This window comes from Protopterus annectens, chromosome 8.part0 (assembly GCF_019279795.1).
Source record: "Protopterus annectens isolate FY-2018-M chromosome 8.part0, PAN1.0, whole genome shotgun sequence".
Lineage (NCBI taxonomy): Eukaryota > Metazoa > Chordata > Ceratodontiformes > Protopteridae > Protopterus > Protopterus annectens.
Window position 1 is genome coordinate 1,821,382,999 of NC_056741.1, and position 20,990 is coordinate 1,821,403,988.

Genomic DNA, 20,990 nt, shown 5'->3' on the forward strand with positions numbered 1-20,990 from the left:
CTAGATGTTCTTCATATCGACCCATCTCATTACTTAATGTTGATTATAAAATGTTTATGAGTATTTTTGCTGATAGATTGAAGACAATTATCGGCATTATAGACATAGATCAGGCGGGCTTCATTGTAAATTGAAATACTTTTGATAATATAAGAAGAACTTTAACATTAATTGATTTTGCAAACAGGAAAAAGAAAGATTTAACACTTATTAGTCTTGATATAGGTTCAGCATTTGATTCAGTAAGTTGGGACTATCTGTTTACCTTACTGAAATGCACAAATTTCTCTGATGCATTTGTAAATTTAATTGAGCATTTATACAAAGGCAGCTGGCTTATATTAAGGTAGGAACATATGTTTCACAAAAAATACCCATTCTTAAAGGTACAAAGCAAGGATGTCCACTTTCTCCACTATTATTCACTTTAGTAATGGAGCCTTGGGCTAATTTGATTAGAAACAGTACTGACATAGAGGGTTTTGAAATAGAAGAAAATACAACATCAAAAATTCAACTTTTTGCAGATGATATTCTAATTACATCAGCAGGATCTAATTCTTCTATGCAGTCTTTATTTGATAAAATGATGAATTTTAAAAGTATTTCTGGTTTAATATTCAATGAAGAAAAACTAAAATACTACCTATATATACACGAAAAAATACTCTCATTAGTGATTTTACTAAATATGTACCCAACTCAGGTCAGATAACTTATTTAGGTATAATACTATCTAAAGATATTAAATCTATTATATATAATAACTATAATACCTGTTTTCTTAATATACAAAATCTTTTTAATACCTGGAATAATATGTTTTTTACTATGGAGGAGAGACTTACAATTATTAAAATGATAATATTCCCCAAGATTTTATACTTAATACAATCAATAATACTTTCACCTACAAAAATAACTATCAAGAAACTGAATACACTAATGTTAAATTTCTTATGGGCACCTAATAGACCTAGGATTGCATTAAAGAAACATACTAATAGCTGGTCTCAAGGGCGTATTTCTTTTCCAGACTTTAATTTATATATTATCTCTTCTATTATAGAAGTTATTACTTTATTAATAGATCAGTCATATGTCACAAAATGGAAAGATTATTGGGAGCTAATTAGTATGCACTTCATGAAAATCTCCTTAACACATAAAAATATGATTATAAATAACTCCATGTTGTGGTTGCTAAAGGAATTTTGTACTTCACCTATTACACCTAAACATATGGTCTGTTACCCATTAAATATTATTATTAGTTATCGTAACTTTATATTCATGCACCCTAAGTATAGGGAATGGAATTTTATTGTATTCCTATAATTTATACTCAGGGTATGCTTATGTCATCTACTTCTGAAGGAGCTCATTTAGCTATAGATAATAATCTAAAGTACTGGTATCAGCTGATATCTGATAATAAAGTTAAAAATCTAGATTTCTTAAAACAAGAATTTGATCTAAGAGAAACTTGCTGGTTAGAGGTTCAGATCTTTAGACAACATCTCATTGATAGAATAGATCTAATGTCTATAACAGTTAAAGAATCTATTCCAAAACTGATTGATTACTTGATAATAAATTTACAGCATAAAGTTTCTGATAAAGGTAAACTTTCATATATACATAAAATTATCAGACAAGAAACTTTTACAATGTAGATTCATACTGGAATTATTTCACCTCTATTAATGGGGACCCACCAACTCAACAAGATAAACAATATATATTGGAATCTGCTTATAGAACTACATCTTCCATTGTCTGGAGACTTTATACATGGAAATTTTTACATAGATCTTTTATACACCTTTGATGATGAATAAAATTAATAATAAAGATAATCTATGTAAGAGATGTAATGTAGAAATTAATGCTGACTGGGCTCATATGTTTTATGACTGTATGAAGTTGAAAGAATACTGGAAGTCAATTAATGAATTTTTGCAGGCTCTTTTTACAGATAATTTCATTATTTCTAAGTCTCTTATATTATTCAACACACCTGTACCTCAATGTGTTAAATAGATTAAGCTTCCCTTGTTATGGTCTATCCTAGCAGTGGCTAGGAAAATAATAACTAGAAATTGGATTTCAGATGCACCTCCTTCATTCAATGAATTTAAAAATGTTATGAATATAATGTGTCATATGGAAATAAGCACAATTAGAATGAGAACAACTAGAAAAACATCACATTTTATTGTATGGGATAATTTACAAAATTTGTTAAAAAAATTCTAATTTCAATAGCACAGTATTTTAGTTTAATTAGTTGATCTGATTGTAGTGGATGTCTTTGTAAATACTTTAGTTGTTTTGTTGAATATTATAATAATACCTATTTTTAATTATTTGTATAAAATTGTTATGATATTTCTCTTATATGTTAAAACAATAAACTTGTTTTGAAAAAAAAAAAAAAAAAAAGTGTGATGAAAGGGGCAAACTGATCCAGGGAATTTCTAAGGTTTGTCAGCCTCCTTTTCCAAATTATCTAACAATTTTTTTCTCTTTATCCAATTTTGGCAAAACTAAATAAATAAATAAATAAATAAAAACCAGAATAAACAGTTTCAACAGAATTCTGGTAAACAAACATTTAAGTATTGGCAAGGAGGTTCCAAAAAGAAGCCTCAAACCTCCCGAAAACAAGGACACTTCAACAAGTCTGAATGACTATTCAGGAGACCTTGTGACCCCAAAAGGACTGGGAAAAGAGGCTGGATAAGCAATTCATAAAGAAACAATGGGTGGATATATGTATGTCTCCCAAGTATGCAACAAAATCTAGAAGATTTAGCATTTTTGCTTGGAAATGTTTACATAAATACTTTATACCCTAAGTAGACTCCAGAGAATTTTTCCTCAGGCAGATAGCAAATGCTGGAGGTGTGACAGGAAAGTTAGAGGTAATTGGGAACATATTTTCTGGGAGTGCAATGAATTAGCTGACTTTAGGGATTCCCTGTGGGATGCACTGGTGGAGATATTGGGTGGACAGATTGGTATGACAAGGGAGATGATGTTTCTGAGCTATGATACAGAATCAGAATTGCCTAAACATGGTAAGGCCTTGCTGTCTCTAATTATGGTGACTGCCAAAAAAGGAATTACTAAAAAATGGAAATCAAAATCTAAACCAATTATATTAGAAATAGTGAATATAATGACAGCGATAAAACAACTGGAACTGAGATCTTTAGAAAAAGGTAGGAGCAAACTACACAGGAAAAATGGGAATTGTGGGAACAATACATACATGGAGGAAAGAGGTTTAAAAGAAGGCAGGACTTAAATGAGCTATGTAATGTCTGACTGAAAACAATTGGGTAGATTATTAGTGATGTATAATGTTTGCAACTGGGAGTGTGTCAGTATGGTTTGTGATGTAAAATGCTTGCAGCTAGGATTGTGTTAGTGTAGTTTGTTTTCATTTATAGAAATGTATGATTATTAAACTATCACTTACAACATAAGCAAAGATGTTTCTTGTTTAAAAAAAGGCATGAATTGAATAATTTATGTAATGTTGCTTAGGTTATATGATATATAGCAGTACATGCATAGCATGTTTATTAATTTTAAGTTGTTAATACAGTTTACTTTTATATAAATGTAAATGTGCCTATGTCACAAGTGATAATACAATAAAGGTTTAAAACAAAAATTGACCTAGCAAAAAAAGAGACATTGTGACCCCCTCACACCCCAGCCCTCTTTCTCTTCCAGAACGTCTTAATCTCCATTTTTCTCTATGGCAACAGATTCTGCCTTCCCACATGGGGAAGGAGTTTTATTCAAGGATGTTCCTAGTCCCAAAGAAAGGAAGAAAACACTTGGAGACCAGTTCTGGATCTTTATTTCCTAAACTTGTTTGTGAAAGTGTCCAAATTAAAACTGATGTCACTCCACAACTTGTTGCCTCTTCTTCCTCTTTCAATTTTCCTGCTAACACTAGACTTAAAAGATGTTTATTGTCACATTCCTTCATCCAGACTTCAGCCATTTCTTAAGGTTTTGTGTGTCTGGATCACATTATCAGTTCCCTGTCTTACCCTTTGAACTATCCACTACACCAAAAGTGTTCACAAAGTGTCTAGCTCCAGTTACAGCTCATTGCAGGCTACGGGGTATCCACACTTTTCCGTATTTAGGTGACTTGCTTATTTTTGCAGAGTCTTTTTCAAAGTGTTAGGAATCTCTCTCTTGGGTGAAAGATCTCTTAAACAAGCTGAGATTCCAAGAGAACAGTCAATTGTCTTCCTTGACTACCTCACACAGGATTGTGTTCCTTGGATGTCAACTAGACACCTCAGTTCAAAGAGCTTTTCTTCAACAGGAAAAATAGATCTTTGTTTAGATCTATTTCTAAGATTTTCCACTTAGACTTCAGTCACTGTGAGCGAATACTTCTGGATTGTGAGTCTTATAGCATCTATGATTCTTATGATACCCCCTGGCACGACTCCACATGAGAAAGATACAATAGTATCTGAAATCTCTTTGGTTCCAGCATCACCACACTTCATCTTTTCAGATCCCAGTACTGGGGTTTGTCAGAAGATAAGTCATTTGGTGGAGACAACAGAAATCCTTAAATCAAAGTCCCCCCCCACTACAAAGCAGTCAGTCACCACAGATACTTCAGACTTTACATGGGGAGCAGTTTTGGAGAAATAAAAGTGCAGTTGGCTTGCCCCAATCAAGACACTCAAATCTTTCAGCCATCTTTGGTCCTCTGGACCTCTTCAAGTGGCTACTGACAATACCACAGTAATGTTGTACATCAACAAGCAAGGGAAAACCAAATTGTACCCCCTTTGCAGGCTATCCATGTTACCTTGGGATATAGCTTCACAGCAAGCACAGTCTTGCTCTACAGGCATCCTACATTCCATCAGAAATATACTGAGCAGGACCAGGACAGGCCCTCACAAAAGGAAAGTAGATCCAGGGGTCTTAAAAGATTTTATCCATCTGTGGGGATTTCCTCTAGTAGACCTCTTTGCCTCATCTCTAAACAATCAAGTGGCAAAATCATGTTAAAGAATTCCATCCAAGAATCATTAGAAGATGGATGCCTTTTCTTTTCTTTAGACAGGAATGTTCCTGTATGCTTTTTCCACCCTTTCCAGTAATATCCAGGCTACTTCTGAAGATTCAGAAGGAATGCTCCAAGATCACTGTGGTGACTCCCTTCCAGGCCAGGCAACCATGGTTCTTCCTTTTCTTGAAAATGGCCAAGGGTAATTACCACAAGCTTCCTTACAGAATGGATCTACTCACACAAGAATGGGGAGTTTGATACACCCTGACATCAATCATCTTCAAATGACGTCCTGGATGATAGGGTCTTAATTCCTTTTAAGCATCTGTTTTCTGAAGACATACAGCTGGTACTGATGGAGGCAAGAAAGCCTGCTACTAGAAAATCATATTAGCAAATGGAAAATGCTTTCTAGTTGGTGCCAACAACATAGCCTACACCCATTCAGGGTTAGTTGTTCTCTTATTTTACAATATTTGTGTGAGTTACTATCCTATGACTTTTCTTATTCCTCTAGCAAGGTTAATTTATTGGCAGTTTCATCATGTCTGCCTATTGTTCCTCCTCTTTCAAACCAGTTGCATGTCAAAATGTTCTTGAAAGGGGGTTTTGCATGAAAGGCCTCCAAGTAAGCTAGTGTCCCCTCCTTTGGATCTTAATTTTGTGCTAGAGAAACTAGCACTTGCTCCATTTGAACCAGCTAATCTGTCTGACTTGAGGTTCTTAACATGGAAACAGTTTTATTGATTGCTCTTACCTCTGCAAGAAGGGTATCTAAGTTACATGCTCTTATGGTGAGTCAACCCTACCTCATTTTCCACAAGGACAGGGATTCTTTGAGAACTAATCCTTCTTTTATGCCTAAAGTGGTATCCGAGTTTACTTTAAGTTAAACTATCCATCTCCTTGTTTTCTTTGCTGAATCTGAAAATGAGGGAGGAAGGATACTCCATACTTTGGATGTCCACAGACAACTCAGATACTAGCTTGACAGTACTAAATCTTTGAGATTGTCGGAGCAATTGTTCATTTCTTGTGAAGGTAAGAAGGGACAACCAATGTCAAAACAGACTGTTTCCAAATGGTTGTCTAAGGCTATTACCTTTTCTTATAGTCACCATAACAAATCTATTCCAGGTGGAGTCAAGGCCCACTTTACAAAGTCCTCCACTTCTTCTATGACTTTTTTGTTAAGGGTCAGATTCTAGAAGTATTCTAGAAGCTGCTACTTGGTCCTCTCTACATAGTTTTACAATGTTGTAAAAACTAAATTAATTCACAATAACCTCAAAATAGATATGTTAGCTTTATCAGGTTTTGCAAAACTCTTACTGGATAGTGCTAAAAGGCTTAAAAATGTGAAAAAAATGTGGTGTGCTGATAATCATGCAAGATGTTCACATGCAAAAAGTGTAGATCAGAGTGTGTTGTACCTTTAAGAGCCATTCCAGCCTATAGGCATGTGCATATAAGTATTAGGACATGCAAGCCAGAGTGCCATTTTCAGTGAGCAGCCAGAGTGAAAGCATATATGAGTGTAGCAGCCAGTCAACTAGTTAGTTTGTTTAAGTTTAATGTTCCAGTTCACCATCCAGATGTTTGTGTACAATAAACTACTTACTGTAAACAAATATCCCCAGCTTAATCGTCTTATTTGAATACACAAGACAACTGACGTGGTGTCAGAATGGGATACGGCCAAAACCATGAGGTGCACAGTTAGCAATGGAGGAATATACATGAGTGGATCATCCGAAGCTCAAACAATTTGCAAACAGTTGAGAAATGAATTTCCAGGTACTAAAACTAGCTTAAATGTTTTTTTACTCAAGGAATATAAAACAAAGCATTCAAAATGTTCAAAATGAATTTCTAATTAAACAAAATGTTTGAAACTGTGACATATTGATAAAAATGATCAAAATATTTCTGAAAATGCTTAAAATGACTTCCAAATTGCTTAAAATGTACAAAAAAGGTAAAACAACTGTATTTTTTGGAATGTACTACGTTTTTGTATTAACTAAAGCTATTCAAAGTATCCGAAGTATGCAAGGTGTTGGCAAATGTGTGCAGTATTACAAAACAGTTATTTCACAAAGTACAGTTATTTCAAAGAGATTATTGTGCATTTGAATATTATTACAAGTACCTGGCATGCATGTATGTTTGAACATAATTACAAGGGCCAAGTTTGTACTGTGTCTAAAAGTAATTTGTTGGTATGTCAGAAAGATTTCTCAGACCCAGTCCACTTGTGTTTGATAACAATATTGCAGAAAATTGTAGACTGAGCAAGAATATATTTTCATACAGGCTGCTCTTTCTGACAAAGATGCATGTACAAAAGCATTTATTCTGCTTAATTTAGCTGGTTCAGAAGCCATTGGAAGAGAGCATTCATTTGTGTATGCACCTACTGTATTTGCAGGGGATGGGGAAGACTGGCATATTGTGGTACCAGCAGAAACTTGGGAAGACCCTGAGTGCTTAAAATGTTCATTTAGAGAAATGTGCAACCCCACAAACAAATGTTACAATGGAAGGACACATATTTTACACAAGAGATCAAAAGCCTGGTGAAACTTTTGCAGCATATATAACTGACTTCAAAAATAAGGCTAAAACATGCAGATTTGGTGATTTGAAAGATGAGTTGATAAAAGACAGGCTTGTGTATGTTGTTAATAATGATGCAGTAAGAAAGATTTTGTTTCGAGACAGTGAGTTATCTTTGAGCAAGGCCATAGAGATTTATCAGATATATGAGCTCACAGAAAAGCACACGAATATGCTTACAAATGAGAAAAATATGCTTGCAGTGCAGTGGAGTAGTGGGGGGGCAGAGGGGCAGTCCCCCTCAGGTGACACCACCTTTGGAACTCTCACATAGTTTTAACTAAAAAAAAAATTATGTTCTTCAGGTCCAGTCACATCTGTGCATGCTGTCCTTCCATGCAATTTTAAATTGCATCTGTTCCAATTAAGGAGAGTTTTCTTATTGCTGCTCACATTTGTCTTTTTGCTGCCCCTGCCTGAGTGTACTCATTGTTTGCTGGTTCTTATTGCTGTAGTGTTTAATTCATTCTTTTTGCTGCCCGTGCCCTAGTGTATTGGTGGTTCTTATTGCTGTAGCACTTAGTACATTCTCATTTGAGTGCTGTAGTACATTCTCATTTGAGTGCTGGTTCTTATTGCTGTTTAGTGTGTGTGTGTGTGTGTGTGTGTGTGTGTGTGTGTGTGTGTGTGTGTGTGTGTGTGTGTGTGTGTGTGAAATGCCCCATTTAAGTATAAATGTGGTTAGTGTTACTCAGACTCAAACCCTGTACCTAAGGTATAAGGAATAAGAGCCTGAATTCTCTACCCATACCACCACTTGTAATTATATATGTGATTATACAAGCAATGCTTAAAATGTGTCCCTGATTTTGGGCCTTTGCCCACCCCCCAATACATTTTGGCTTTTTCCAGATTTCTTGTGCTGCAAAGTTGAAAGATTTAGTTGAGTGTCAAGTGGATTTTACAAGGAGCTGAGAGCTTCAGGGGAAGAGAAGTTTAGTGCTGCTTATGCCAAGTCTGTTTGTATTGTTAGTAGCACAAGAGGTAGTATACTTGCTTTTGATGCAGAAGGCTGTGGGTTCTAGTCCCACAGTATGTAGATGGATTGTTGATACTGTACTGTGTTGTACTTTTAAGGGAGTGGATGTTACAGTCCTGTGAATGTCCTTCTTTGGAGGAGATACCTAGTAACTATGCACCTGTTATCAGTTTGCCATCCATTCCCTATTGCAGTATTACTAGCTTATCTTTTTAAATGCAACATAGACAATTTATTCTTCAAGGGAAACAGGCACTTTATTTGTAGATGAAACAATGGAATATAAAGTTGTTTGCTAGCAGAAACCTCTTCAATAGTTACAGATCTCTTTAATGTGGAATTATTTATATGACTTTTACTTCCAGAGATTGTGCATATTTACTGATATTGTTTAGATTGTAATGACAGAAGTCTGAGTAGACTCTTATGATAGAAATGTTATGAACTAGGCAGTTTTGTCAATATTGATTCATACATTTTGTTTCATTGCTTACTGGAAAAATGTTCATAACAATAAATTTAAACCATGCTCTAACAAGTGTGCTGTATTATACAAGGAATATAAGTTAATGCAATCTGGAAGGTGAATCAAGGAACACATGTATGTTTGCATGGTCCTAAATATGTGTGCAAGGGGCCTATGATTTGAAAACAGCCCAAAGGTAAAGTTTATCTGCCACTGGCCAGATGCATTTTCTTTGAATGTGGGTTTCAATGAATGTGGGTTTCAAGGGCAGAGAAGTTTTAATGCTAAGTCTGTTTTCATTGTGAGACTGTATAGCTTTGTTCCGCAGATGTCTATCAGTGTTTGTGCTATAAATTTTAAAATAAAGGTTTTAAATGAAGTCTAAATAATCATTGTAGAAGTAAAGCATAAACCAGTATGCACATTACAGTGCTTATGGGAAATGGAGAGAAACAGCCAAGTAATGGGATACTGGAATGGCTGCAGGGGGAGGGCTGTGTATGGGAGGGCCCCATTTGACCATGATTCTGTGAGAGGGGAGGGACAGCAAACTCAAAGACACCCCCAGGTGGCACAGACTGTAGCTATGCCACTGTTGCAGTGCCTTCCAGTGCTAATGTTGATAGTATGCAGCACAAGGTTAAAAGATATAGGCTAAAAGGTGTGGCTGCCACTGCCATAGCTTCAGCAAAACCTAGAGCAGCTTCAGTAAAACCCAGGGCACACTCAGTAAAGCAGAGGGGTGACTCAGTAAAATCTGTGACAAGCCTCATAGTCAACTGTCATAACTGTGGAGGTAGCCATGAGCCCAAATGAGAAAAGTGCTTAGCTTTTGTTTGGCATTGCCACACATGTAAAAAGTGTAAAAAGTGGAATCATTTCAAAAGGATCTGTAAATCTAAAATGTCACATTCTTTTATTAAAAAAAGAGCATGCAAAGAGGCAAGTTAATCATTTAGAATGCTGCGACCCAACTTTTTATATTGGTAGTATGTCTGTGCTTGGTGAAATAGACAATGCAGTAGATTTTTGGGCAAAGAATGAAGTATTTTGTACTGTTCGGATTATTGGGAGACCTGTAGAGCTCAAAGTAAATACTGGTTCAGAGTGCAATGTTATGTCAGCAGAAACATTTGCTAGAGTAAAAGTTAGAGAACCACTTGATCTGGCAAAATGTGCAAAGCTTGTTGCTTATGGTGGTGAAGAAAGTCAAACCAAAGTGTCAGTAGTGCTTTCATGTTACTCTGCTGGAAACAGCTATAACATGCAATTTTACATAGCCAAGAGACACATGCAGTCATTATTAGGCCACAAAGACAGTTTGAAAATGGGACTGCTTTCATTTAATAGAGAAGTCCACTATGTAAGCATGAATGATAGCTCAAATTTCACCCAGACTATTTTTTCTGACTATGCTGATATTTTTGAAGACGAACTAGACAAACTCCCAGTTGTGTACAGTTGTGTACTTCATGAAATTAGACCACAAGGTAAGCCCAGTCATCAGACCAGCACGGAAAGTTCCAGTAGCTATGCAGACCAGAGTCAAAGCTGAGCTAGACAGAACGGTGCATTTAAGACTAATTTGTCCAGTAGAAGAACTAAATGAATGGGTATCTTCCATGGTAGTAGCTCATAACAAAAGCGCAGATGATATTATAATATGTATTGATGTAAGAGATTTGAACGAAGCACTAAAATGACCTCATCATCCAATGCATACAGTTGAGGAAGTTGCTGCTTTCATGCCACATAAACAAACAACAGAAGCCCTATTATAATTTGACAAGAGAAGAAAAAGGCATTTTGTAAAATTTAGTTTCTAATAAGGACATATGTATTATGAAACACGATGGGGGGGTGGATTAGTAATCATGGACAAAGTGGATTATGGGGGTAGAATGTTGAATTTACTATATCAAGGTGACATTTACAACAGTGTCTCTAGGAATGAGGTAAACATTTTGTACCAGAAGATTGACATGGCTCTATATGATTTTTTAATGCAGGGAGCTATTCACAACAGTATTTATGAGTTTCTTGTAAATTCACACCAGGATTCCTATCATGTTTGGAATACCCAAAGTCCATAAATATATGAATAACCTCCATTTGAGGTTAATTATTTCTGCCACAGGCTCAAAGACTTATCCTTTAGCGGTATATATTGACCGTAAGTTGAAACCATTTTATGATTTAAAGACACAAATATTAAAAGATTCCTGGGATTTTCTTAATAGATTAAATAGGGTTCCTTATTTATATAATGCTTTATTTGTTATTATTGATTTGATCTTTTTATTGTGATTCCACATGGAATTGGTTTAGAATGGTTTAATGACGTGATACAAGAGTTTAAGTTTCTGACTAGCATTGATTGTTATATTTTATTGGAGATCATGGAATTAGTATTAAAATATAATTATGTGTGTTTTGAAGCAGAGATATTTCAACAAAAGGCAGGTGTAGCCATGGGTATATCGTGTGCACCTATTTTTTCAAACCTGGTACTCTATGAACCGGAAAGAAAGTATGTTATTGTCATTGTTGTTGTTGTGGTGTCTTTCAGCTTAATTCTCCTTATTACAGACACTGTAATTTATATACTAGGCTCCCGGATGATATATGTATCATATGAACAAGTACTAAAGAGCTGTAGATAGAATTTGTTAACCACCTTTCTTCCACACCTGAATTTCTTAAATTCACCTATTGTATTATAGAGGACAATTTTAATTATTTCAATGTACACATTTATGAGAATGTTCAATTAAAAAATATGTATCAAAAATTTACAGAAAGCCGACATATTGTAATTCTTTCCTTCATTTTAGTACTGAACATCATTCAGTACAGAAAAAAGTATAGTGAAGGGCCATTTGGTAAGAGCAGCTCATATGTGTTCTTTAAGGACAGATTTTTTGGATGAGTATGAAGACTTAAGGATGATGCTCATCCAGCAAGGATATTATTAAGGAAGTAACTCTGGGAAGGGGTAGTAGTTATACCCCCATACTGAACAGCAACTTAGGTGAAACACGTTTTATTGAAGTAAGTCAGGGTCTGTCTAATAATGAAGGTTTTTGTAACACTGTCTGTTTCGAATATAATAGGGAATTTTATGTTATTAAAGATATTATTTTTTTACCTTTTATCCACTCTGCTCTATGCCGCTCCCATTTATACTAATATCTCAAAAAACAACCTCAAGAAACTAACAACTTCCTATAATAATATTGCTAGATTTGCTACAGGCTCTCCTTTCAGAACCCATCCCTGCCTTAATCTCAAACAATTAAACTGGCTAGAATTCCTTAACCAGCTTCAATTTCACCAGCTTACAATAGCTCATAAGACCCTGTATCAACCTAGCAACACTCCTATACTCTCTAGCCTCATCACACCTTATAACAATCTCAAAAATCTATGTTCCTCAAACAAACTGCTGATTAATACTACTAAATCCAACAACTCAGCAGGTGACTCCTTATTCCCCAACTCTGTAGGAAAATTATGAAATCAACTTCCTTCCGATATCACAGCTCAGACTTCTCTTTTTCTTTTTAAATACAACTAAAACCATATCTCAATAATCACTGGCTATGCACCTGTACTAACCCTGACTAATTCCCCTCCCCCCACTCACTCTTCTCACCCTTCCTTCATTTACTACCTATTACAAATTAACAATATATCCTATTGTACACAAATTTTATGTATATATGTATATAAGTAAAAGTTATCTCTGTACCTTAAAGAACTGGATTACTATTCTACAGTATTTGTCAAAACTTTTGTATTATCTTATATTTTTTTGATTTTTTTTGACAACACTGTATAACTTCTATTCTTTTAACATCTATTTACTCTGTACAAATACATGGAGCTTTTCTCCTCGGGCCTCTACTGGAAATGGACATGAATCCAGTTAGACTAGCCTGGTCAACAAATGTAAAATGTAAATGTAGTATACTTTAACCTACTTAGTATACTACCCTTCTAAGACCTGTTTCTAGTAAAAGTAGGTTATAATTGAAAAAAAAAAAAAAAAAAACTTTTAATTCTTCTATTTTTTATATTCTTTTAAGAATTTCTTTAGCTAACATGTTATGCTAAAATTATTGCTGTATAAACTGCTTTTATGGTATAATTATTGCTGTATAAAACTGTTTTGATGTTACTCTCTATTAAATTGTATGTTTTTTCCTTGGAGCTTTTCTCCCCGGGCCTCTACTAAAAATGGACATATATCCAGTTAGACTAGCCCGGTCAACAAATGTAAAATAAAAATAAAATAAAATAAAATAAAAATTATTTAAAAATATTGGAAGTTATTTAGCCAACTACCTGGGACTTTAGATATTAAAAAAAAATTCCTAGGTTTATATACAGGAAGGGCGTTTGTTTAAATGATATGTTTGAAAGTAATGCTTGTAGTTCTCTGCTCAGCAATCAAAATAAAACTGGTACATTTAAATGTGGCTGCTGTAAACAGTGCACTTATATCAGTAATGCTGAATTTAATTATTTGGAAAGCAGTGGCAAAGAATTGAGGTCTCACTCATCTTCTACCTGTAATTCTGTTGGTTTAGTACAACATTTCCAGGTGTCGTACCTTCAATATAGGAAAAACTGAAACCGAAAGGGCACAAAAAGCGCATATATGAACGTTTATGATATAACACATAATGTAGAGACTAATGTTTTGGCTAAGCATGCAAAAAGTTGTGATAATGTTCATTTAAAGTTTTTTGTTTTAGAACAAGTGCAAAAAAATCCAAGAGGAAGAAACTCTGGGAACCTCTTGGAGTATAGAGAGCTGTTTTGGCAATTGAGTTTACAAGCCAACAGACATCCAAGCTTAAATGAAGTAATTGCTGTTATTCCAGTTTTAAGATAGAGAGCAGCAAAATTATAGTATGTGCATTCTTATATATTATCTAAACATATTATTTAAGTGCTTTTGGGATATTGATTTTACAAAAATGTTTATTTTTCAAGTTATTTATGCATTTACATTTTCATATTTCATGTTTATATTTAACATGTTGGTTTTAATAATCCTGTATCTTTAAACAAGTTTTGATAGTTTGATTGAAAAGGCTTTTTTATTGGTGGATTTTAAATGATCTTTTAACTTGAGTGTATGTATATATATATATATATATATATATATATATATATATATATATATATATATATATACCATCGACAACTTTTAAATTGAGTGTATATATATATATATATATATATATATATATATATATATATATATATATATATCTATAGATATCTTTTAACTTGAGTGTATATATATATATATATTGAGTTCTCAAAATTCAGTATTTCGAAACCACAAAGCCGAAAACCCAACCACCACTCACAAATTCGAAAACACACAACCGCGAAATTCAAAATCCCTTAATTACGCTACACATATAGTACACACATAAACATACACACAACTCCCCCTCACAATCAAACTCATCTAAACTACATATAAGCAGGGGGCCAAGCCCCCCTGCACCCCCATGTGGGGGCTGTGCCCCACCCCCCTACTTATATATTCTAACTCCAAGATCGCACAAACAGAAGCACAAACGGAACTCACACACACACACACACACACACACACACACACACACACACACACACACACACACACACACACATCTTACAGTCCCTCAAATACACACATAACAGTCACAACATACACATACACACACTAAACCCCTAACCAACATACTTACACACACAAACTTACCAGAATTAAACCTAAACATCCACATACCATACCAACAAAAGCAGAAATTCAAAATATCCATGCTTCAGTATTTTGAATTTCGTACTTCTGCCAGTTTTGGAAATGTGAGTCTGCGGCTTTGTAAGTTTGAAATACTGAAATATGAGATTTCAGTATTTCTAATTTACAAAGTGGATTTAGTTCTGATGAAGTTCAAGGTGTTTGAACGAAAGCGCTAAACTGTTGTGTTTTACTTGCTGTGATTTATTAAAGAATTTGGGATTACACCTATGGATTACTTATTTCTGCTAACTTGTGTTCCAAAGGCAGTATTTTGTGTTTGAGAGTTGTTAAATGCTTAAGTTTACTCTTAACAAGATGGTACAGTTGTCGAAGAATGCAATACAACTGACGGTAGTTCAGCATCTCCATATGTATGGAATTAAAATTAAAAACTGGAATTCGAAACAAATTGGTTACAATAGCAGTAAACACTCTTGTCATTGCCACAAATATTCATTAAGTTTAGAGAGTATATTTTGAAGAGTAAATTTAAAATATTGTTCTTATAAACTTATAATGTTGTTAGAACTGGTTACTAGCAGTTAATTTTATTTTTATAAAGGAAAATTGGGTACTTACGTATTATCGCAACCACACATTCTCACAGTCACGTTATTTATGTTATCATCTCCTCTCTCAATAAAATAAATAAAGTGATTGTGAGAATGTGTGGTTGAAGTACCCTTCCTTCTTTCTTGCTGCCAGGATGGACTTTCCCTTTTAACTCTTTCCTAAAAGCTGAACAGAACTTTCCCGTTTCCTGGAAAAGAGAAGAGAATCTAAACAGCAGCATTAAAGGTAAGTTATAAACAGTCCAAGACCAGTGCCTACAGTACTTAACCTTCAACACCCTCCTTGTGGATTTCTAGAATGAAATCTGTTTTAACTTTGCCAGACTTGGGCTGCAGCCTTCATTTTAGTTGTAGGAAGTACAGATCATGGGTGGTCTTGTGCTGTTTTTTCTCTTTCTAGCTGTTTTATTCTTGTTGCTTTGGGTCACTTCGCAGGCAATGTGCCCAGCACATGCTGCGCTGGGTTATTTTTGATGCTTTGGTCCTCTCATAGGTTCATAGGTTTCATGCTAGCTATATCTGCCCTAGGCATTTATGTCTCTGGGTGATGAATCTGTCCTCCAGCATCCTATTTATATATCCTTTGCAGTCATCTGCAAACTTTGCATATCTGGGAAGGCCGGTTGTGGTTTCCAATGGCTCAGATACCACACCAGTCTTAAGTGTGAAGTTGGCTTTGAGAAGTTCTTCACTGTGGTCTTTTTGTTCAGTGAGATTAGTTTATGGTCTGATCTCAATTTTGTCCCCATGTTTGTGATGATCAGGTCTAGTATATTTTCACCTCTTGTGGTGGGAATGGTGTTGTTTGTCCATAGCATTGAGAGTTTGAACTCCAGGAAACTTTGGGCTGTAGTTGAAGTCACCCAATATGATGGTGTTGGAAATACATTTATACTCTCCAGTGTCTTCAGGAAGGCTGTGTGGGGTTCCTGAATTTGAGAGGGGGTGCCTGTAACATGCTACAAACTGTAGAGGCAGTTTTGCCTATAAGTTAGTGCACCTGATGGTCTCTGATGCTTATGAGTTGTTGCCCAGCCTGGAGGTGTGGGTATCCTTGATGAATATGGATACACCCCTCCGCATGATATGAGGTAAAACCTGATAGTGCCAGGGTGCTCTCAGGAGCCTTGAACCAGGTTGCAGTCACAGCACAGACATCGATGTTCTCCATACTGAGGATGCATCTAAAGTACCTCTTGGTACTTAGGGGTCCGTTTCCCAATTGTAATTGGGTTCACTGTTTTGCAAACTCATTGAAAGACCATGCATTCTCACAATGCATTATTTATGTTATTAAGGAAGTAGTCGTTGTGTTTTATGACGTTACAAAGCATGTTTGTCTGAGACTGGGTAAACACACAGGTAGAGGAATTAGGGACAAAGGAGTAAAATGTTAGAAGTGAGAGTACACTGTGAAATTGTGATGCAGTTCAGGAAAGTAATGGAACTTGATTCTCTCAGTTAATGGATTAAAGTGCAAGAAGTACAGGTCACTGTTTTTGTTGTTTTGATGTGATGCAGACAGGACTGAACATGCTTTTTCTGGCCAACCACATTCGGAACTGCAGAAGCAGCTTGTTTTCCATTCTTTTCATTTCCTCATCTGCTTTCTTAAGAGTTACTGACACTTCATTGACGTACACCAGTTCCCAAAACAGGGTGACCACATTTTTCGGGCGCAGAACAGCTAGAAAGCAAGCCACCTCTGCAGTTCCGAATGTGGTTGTGATAATACGTAATTACCAAAAATTGCATTTTAGTTTTATACAAGTTCAAAGTTTGATACAAGCTCAAATGTTAATATAAATAAAATTCTATTGTTATGGTTATCTTTTGTGTTTAATATTTTGACTGTTCTTCAATTTGCTTTTGAATGCTGGTATCCCACAATTCTGTATGGGTGGGTGAGGTTACATGATTATGTATGCAAATTTTATGTTAATCAGAATGTCAATGCTACCCCATAATCACTGCATCACACACATTTGCTCTTATTTACATTGCCATAAGACTGCTTTATTTCAGCTTTGCTAGCTTACTTGCTTCCAGAGAAATCTGGAATTTGGTCATAAACATATCCAGTTCCATCACTACCCACCAGCTGTGACAAACCCTTCCCAGACATGCATATGCAATGAGTTCCAAGTTCAAGCTGCATTCTTCTCATTGATCCAGTTTATAACTCCCTACTGCCTGTGTAACCCAAAATACAAAGGAACTCCCTATTTTAAAAGGATGAAAGCATCCTCAGAGGTACCTCTACATGCATTCTGTCACCGTGTTGTTGCAGTTCCCCTAGAAGTAAAATCAATTTTACTTCAACTTAATGATGTAGTACACTGCCATACCAGTAAGCCAAATGGCTAAAATGCTTTCCTTAGGAAACAGCTACTTTTACAAAAGCAAACCTACTAACAGTTCAGAAAAAAAAAATGCAAATAATGCAGATAAGAAGAACCTGAAAAAAAGTTATCTCCCAAAACCACCACAATAACATGATTTCAGACTTCTACACCCAGAACAAAGTATCAGCAGGTAAGTACCACTTGGCTTACCCAATCTATTTTCCAACCCGGCTTATACGGCACAGAGGCATAGGATACCCTGGTATTAACTCTTGGCTGTTTACATGCTTACATTTCCTGCATTACTCTGTGACGTACCATTGATGCAGTTCTACATCTTTCCCCTTCTCTCTACCATTGCAGTTCTACATCTTTCCCCTTCTCACTACCATTGAAATTTTAGAATTTATCAACATTTGTTATGCTGGGTAGTTTGGTTACTGTCAAGCTAATTCATAAGTGATTTCAGAAAACAGTTTAAGTTTGAAAAAAAAAATCTTAGTAAATTTAGGCTCCTCTCTGTATAATACAATTTATGTCCCATGCAACTGTATGTCTGGCTTTGACACAGACAGCAACTGAAATTGTACTTCAAACCATTTCACTTAGCAAATAACAAACAAATAAATGTGATTCCCCAATAAACAGATTCTTAACATTTTACTTAAACATCTATGAAGAAAAGTGTTTGGACAGCAAACTCACACAATGTCCAGGTAAAATGTCATCCCACTTTACTTCTTTCTTCATATCACTAGAGCTGCTTTAGATTGTTCCTGTGTATTAATGAATGTTATCACCATTTCAATTCTGTAGTTACTCCAGGAAAGATATTTCAAGCATCCACAGCAATGAAAAAAATTCTCACCCAGATTACCTCTGAGATCTTCCCCTCCATCTTTTGTGAAAGTTCCTTTGTTCTTGAATGTGACCACCTCTGAAAAATACTCCCTATTTAGTTCTTAATTCCACTAAAGCACTTAAATATTTCTATAATGTTTCTACATTCTTTCCTATAATGTGTTGTACTTCGTCCTTTCTTCCAGCAAGTACATAAAACTTCTTCACAGTCTCTCTCTTTTTGAAAGTTTGCTAGTGCACAACCTGTTGCATTTTTATGCCATTCCCTGCACAACTTTCTGTTGTTCAGTGCCCTCCAGGACTTGCGTTTTCCAGAACTGTAATAGGTATACCAGGAGAGACTTGACCACATGCTTGTAAATGGGCATGATAAGGTCTTGTTTTCCAGACATTATGTTTTTTTACATCTCAGAATGATCCTCTTTTGTTAGTGCCATTAAATGTACACTGCTTATTCAAGATCATCTGACAACAATTATAAGTTAAGTGTCTTTTCACTTCATTTAAGTGTCAGTAATTAAATCTCAAAAATGTAATCTTTTATCAAATTGTTATCATCCGGATCAATTAAACTGCACCTCTGTACACTAACACTACTAAAACTACCCAACAAAACCACTACTCTAAGCTTGTGAAGTTGTTTTATCCTCGTACCCACCCAAATGTTTTTTTTTTAAAAAGAATTTATTGCAAGCATGTTACATTTAGGAGTTACACTTCATACTCTATGAACATTTACATACTTGAGCAGCTTTCGTCTCAAAGCCATGCATATCTACTTCCAAATCTCGTTCCTCTGCTATCAGACTAGTAAGATCCACAGGTAATCCATAGGTATCGTACAGCAGCCAAGCAGTATCACCTGGAAAATGAAAACAAAATAAGCTCTCAGAAAAGCAACTGACTATATCCTCCAACTACATAGGTGTGAAATATATTTTACATACATTTCATTAAAGAAAACATATAACCAAAACACCAAGTGTGACCTGTAACAGAGCAGAGGAATAAAGGCTTGACTATGATCCATACAACCCAGGTTAAGTCAGCAGCTCAGGAATGGAAGTATCGGTAGGGGAGGAGTTAGGAATGCACACGCATAGGGAACACAACATAGATTTCTTTGGCAGAGTCCAGGGGAAACAAATGAAAAATGTTTCTTAAGAGGGGGAGGGGTAGCATGCAGACATCAGCTCCTTGAAGAAGTGAGGAGTGGACTGGCCCAGTCTGCCCACTGCACACCCCACAGGTGTTACTGGGGCATACAATGGGTGGAGGCAGAGAACGAAAAATACTCCTTTGAGCACTGTGACAGACCCAAATGCTTTGACCCAACTGATGGCCCCAACCATTTTCAGAGTTAGTCCAGGTCTGGCCAGGAGGTGTAGGCAGACCTGATGAATGAAGACAGACATCAGACTCAACTAATGGTTAACTGCAGTAGACAAAATGCGAGAAGAAAAAAAACTCCATGTGTGAGATGGGCAAGGTACTGCAGTTAAATTCTACATATTCATCATTAAATTGCAAAGAAATCCCTAAGAGAACAACGGCAGATTTAAATGAACTGTGTATCAGAATGTTCCAAAGAGAATTCCTTGAAAGACTTATCAAGGACCCTCCAAGGGAGATGGACATGCTGGCCTTTTGCATGGAACTATCAAATGTACAGCTTTACACTCATACATTACACTTGATACAGGGTTGTTACATGACTTACGCCAATGGTAGGAAACACAGATTAGATCTAGCACACATAAATGTACTAATTAGTCGTTACTTCAGAAATAAAAAAATCCATTTCACCAAACAAAGTTACATTTTTCTCAGTTTTAAGCTAATAGGATTAAAACTCAATATGTTAAAAGGGAAAATGTATCAAATTCAAAGTCAGCACTGAGCTATACTGAAAAAACTAACAGAAGAATGGCGTTCTTATGTCTGCTTTGTGCCAGAGTACCCTGCTGCAGTTCCCTGAAAGTTCAAACTCTCTAACGGGTCTGACATATGGCTTAAGTACACATGTACCAACTGCTGGGTTTCAAAACACATTTCACTAGCTCTGTCTGGCATGCTGCATTGTACACTGTACACTCCATTTCCATTAAAGGTGATAGGCCATCTTGTTTTAAATGATTTTAAATGATTTTATTTGATTAATATATATTTGTTGGTTTACTGTTGCTTATTTGGAAACCAGATGGAAAGAGTTACGTAAACAGCTGTCTTACCCAGTATGCAAAACTGCAGTACATATTACTTGTGCACAAGATGGAG